We start from the raw sequence: 4,660 nt of genomic DNA on the forward strand, positions 1-4,660 counted from the left end.
TCCATTACCCTTGGTTTCTTGTATAGGGAGATTATCTTTTGCCTACATTTTGTGTGCATAGTTAACTTCCGTGGGTTGGAGTTTTCCTTCCATATCTTTCTGTAGTGCTGGATTTGTAGGTAAGTATTGGAAAAAAGTCTGTCTTTGTCATTAAATATATTGTTTTCTCCATCTATAATTATTGAGTGTTATGCTGGGTATAGTAGCCTGGGCTAGCATCTGTGGACTCTTAGTATTTGTAGAACATCTATCCAGGACCTTTTTGGCCTTGAGGGATTCCATGGAAAAGTCAGTTGTAATTTTGATTGGTTTGCATTTATATGTTACCTGTCCTTTCTCCTTTGCTGCACTTAGTATTCTTTATTCTGTGCTTTAGATGTTTTCCTTATTATATTTCTAGGGTTTTTTTTTTTTTTTTTTTTTTTTTTTACTTTGGTCCAGCATAATTGATGTTCAGTATACTTCTTCTACTTTCATGTGCATGTCTTTCTTCATGTTGGGAAAGTTGTCGTCGATGATTTTGTTTAGTATGTTTTTGACACCTTTGAGCTGGTCTTCCTCACCTTCCTCGCTGCCTATTATTCCCAGGTTTGGCCTTTTCATGCTGTCCCAGATTTCTTGGATGTTTTGTGTTAAGGATTTGTTGGATTTATGATTTTCTTTGGTAGATTAATCTATTTCCTATACTTTATCTTCCATGCCTGAGATTCTCTCTTTTTTTCTGTTGGTCATGATGTGTCTGTAGTTCACAATCATTTGCGCAGTTTTTCTATTTCCAGCATTCCTTCAGTTTTTTTTTTTTTTTTTTTTTTTTTTACTTTCTCTATTTTAGTCTTTCAGGGTTAAAGGTCTGGGTGGTTGGAGGAAATCTGGGATGAGCCCACAAACTTTGTACCTCCTGGGTTTTCTCAAGTCCAGTGAAGTTATTCCCAAATGTGAAAGCAAAAGGTTTTAATTGGGAAGAACAAAACAGTCTGGGAGTTTACTCTATTGGAAGGCTAAGTTACCTAGCAACAAAAGTGAAATGGAGGCTTGATACCACTAGTCTCAGCTCATAGGGTTTTCAAGGTTACAGCATTTCATAGAGTACAAAGTTAGATTGCAAGGGCATCAAGATTGATTAGCACACCTGCAAGGTTTTCTTTTTCTTTTTCCTGTATCTCATGAAAATAACATGTGGGGTCTGTACTCTGAAATCAGGAAGTTATCCACTAGAAGAGATTCTTGTTCTTTGTAGTTTTTCCTTCTTGCCATTAACCCTAATTTTTAAATTTTTCATCACATCACATAAAGTAAAATATAAATTGTTAAATGTCTCCAAGAACTGTAGTCTTTCCAAGGATGCACAAAAAGCTCATTGAAGTTGACTAAAAAGATGTTTTTACACAGGGCTCCCTGCTCCCAATACTCTGAAGAGATTCAACCCACAAAGTTTTAGTCAGAATCATAAAACTGATTCCAGGGAGATTCACGTATCTCATGAAAACCCACAGGAAGTAAAATCTGTCTTCATGTTCCCATTCAGATGTTGGGAGGACCCAACACATGATTGATATACTACACAATGCACTCCTCCATCCTGGGGACAGCGACCCCTCACTCACAGTGTGATTACTGAGCTCTCCCAAGCTCTCCATTGAACTTACTGCAGCAATAATCGAAGAACAGCACACACAAAAAAAGGTGCCAGCTCTCCTTTAGAGAAAAGCCTGAATCTGGCATTAAGAAGGTCCCTGTACCTTTTATTATTAACAGATCTTGAGGAGGGTCTGGTTGGCTAGTGATGACTGAGTAACAAGATCACCTTCTTAAAGACACAGCGCAATGATTCCTGACCTGGACTTCCAACCCAGACAAAAACCATTTCTAGCTGAGCAGAGATACACATTTCTACTGCACTGGCTTTGACTCCAATAGCAAATACTGCTCTCTTCCTGCACCCACTCCTTTCTCCTGAAAACAAGGTGGCTCTCTAGCTTTCACAGGCCACTACACAAACACGTGATGTGATTATTCCCTGTCCTAACTACTAATGAGAGACATTTTGGCACAGAAAATGAGATGCCCTGTAGTTTCCCACTGATGTCAGATGTACTGAAACCACTTATTTCATGGTAGTCACTGGGACTTCAGAAAACCAGGGGGAAAAAAAGTAAAGAAAATAGGAACCAGATCTTAAACAAGAAAATAAGTATTTCTGCAATCTCAAGGCTGGATGATGGATCCACTGATTTAGAAACCTGACAACAGTCCTGTTCAAGAAGAGAACATTGAATAATGCAGCTATTTTCTCACTGTACCCTGAGGAAGCTCTGCTCGGTCACCACAGTGCTTGTAGAAGCAAGCTTCCCAGCCCAATTCTCTCAGAGTATTCAAATTACCCTGAAGACAACAGTTTTTTTTTATTATTTTTCAAGAATTTCCGGAATAAAACTCCCAATGCATTGGAGCTATCACCCACGCATCTGACAGGAGAAAGTTATATTATCTTCTTTCTGATATTGTTCCTTCCCTTCTCTCATGGATTCTAAATTGTCTGTGACCACTAGATAAAATGTACACCCACTTTCCTTGACCTCAGGAAAAATCCCAGAACAAATATCTTCTTTTTTTGCCATATGCCCTAAAATCTCTCTCAAGTTTTTAATATTCTAGGCACCCTTCCCTCTGTTGACTAAAATATTCATTCCCATCTGCATTTTGTAATTTTATCTGCAACATCTGCACATTTTTTGAGGAAGGAGGGGATGATCTTTCACACTGCTTGAAGAGAGTGAGTTCTCTATTTTAGACAGGGGTAAGTGACATTGAGATTTGTGTCTCTACAGTTGGCTATTAGGTCTGGATCTTGAGTAGAAGCCAGACCCAAGGTACCCATGGTGTGTCTTTAAGCACACTTTAACCCTTAAGGAAGTGATCTTGTTGATCAAGCCTTACTAGCCAATCAGCAACATCAGGCCAACTTGTGAGTCACAGGCATTTCAGGACACTTCCTATAGCCATACTGTAGGCTTTTGTTCTTGATGCAGTTTTGGTTTTAAGCAGAACTAGTGCCCGTGGACTGATTGCTTTTGTGGGAGTGCTACTGTAGTAAATTGTGATTGGAACATGGTTGAGTACAGAAGCCACAACATGGTGAGTGATGGGATGCAATCATAGATGTTTTCATAATTACATTGAACTTTCCGAGTATTTCCAAAAATAATTGTTAATGTGCCTTTGTAATCAGCATGTTGTTATAAATTGTTGTTCATTGTCATAGGGTTGTATTCATTTCATGTTGCAAACTTATCATGTATAGGGTCTTAATTCTGATGCTTCATGCTCCAAAAGACCATTATTTAGTTCTTTATTTTTGTTTTATTGCTAATCTGTGGAAGTGTTTGGCTCATCAGATAAAACATGTTGTGTATCTTGGCAAGAGACTCAGTACATCTTTTGGGGGATGAACAGAGGTCAGATACTGACACATGACTTCACATAATTAATTACATCCCATAACATGTATACTCATACAAACCATTTTCTCTCATGCTCAATAATATAATAGATAGTAATAAACTTGGAAAATTGATAAATATTTATTACACCAATTCTATTACTATCAATTCTAGTATAGACACCACAATTTAGCTTTGACACACTACACTGGAAATTGTAAAGCTAATTGTACTTGGTCTTAATAGTTAAAACCTGAATTCAGATATGTGATTAATGATGAAAAATCAGAGAAGCAGAGCAGCCCAACCCTAGGTCTTACTTCTACTGAATCCTAAGACCCAAGGGGTGGGCAATTCTGATCCTACGAGTCTTCCATTAGAATGGAACAAACTTCTGTCTTCTTCCACTTAATATTTCTCCTCCCAGCCATATCTACCTCCCAAGTACAGGGATAAAGGAATGAGCCACCACCTGTCTCTCTTTCTCTTTTAGACTGGGTCAATCTGTTGTAGCTTGGGGCGACCATGAAATTACAGATACCACCTCATTATGTCTCCCAAATTCTGGGATTAAAGGTGTGCTCCACCATGGCCTGTACTTTATAGCTAACTACAGCCTAGCTCCACACTCTCTTCTTAAAGCATTTTTTGTTGTTGTTTGTTTATTTGTTTAGATTTGTGTATTCTTTTTGTTTGGTGTTATTTTCAGACAGGGTTTCCCTGTGCACATTTCTAACTCAATCAAACACACGGAGATTTACCAGCTTCTGCCTCTCAAGCACTGGAATTAAAGGCATATGCCACCACCACCTGGCAGGCTTTATTTGCTAAAGCAAAACAAAATACCACAACACCACCATAAAGGAGAAAACCTTTATGGACCCCATGTAATGGCGTGTGAATCCTGCTGAGTTTATCACTTTATAGCTTTAAAGCCCATTTCTTTGACATCCTCATGAGTACTGAAGACCAGCTGAGACACCCACACCCATGAACCAAACACATACCAAATTCTTCAAATTTCCATTGGTCATCATGACTGATATACTAGCTAGCCCACAGCCTGTGAGATTCCAATAAACCCACTTTCTACAGACACAGAGAGATATGTTCTCCCAATCCTGTTCAAACAGAGAACATTGAATAATGCAGCTGTTTCCTCATCTTCCTACTGAGGAACCTGTGCTGGTTCAGCCTAATACTCATAGATAAAGGTGTTC

Source organism: Phodopus roborovskii, unplaced genomic scaffold (assembly GCF_943737965.1).
Source record: "Phodopus roborovskii unplaced genomic scaffold, PHOROB, whole genome shotgun sequence".
NCBI classification, from domain to species: domain Eukaryota; kingdom Metazoa; phylum Chordata; class Mammalia; order Rodentia; family Cricetidae; genus Phodopus; species Phodopus roborovskii.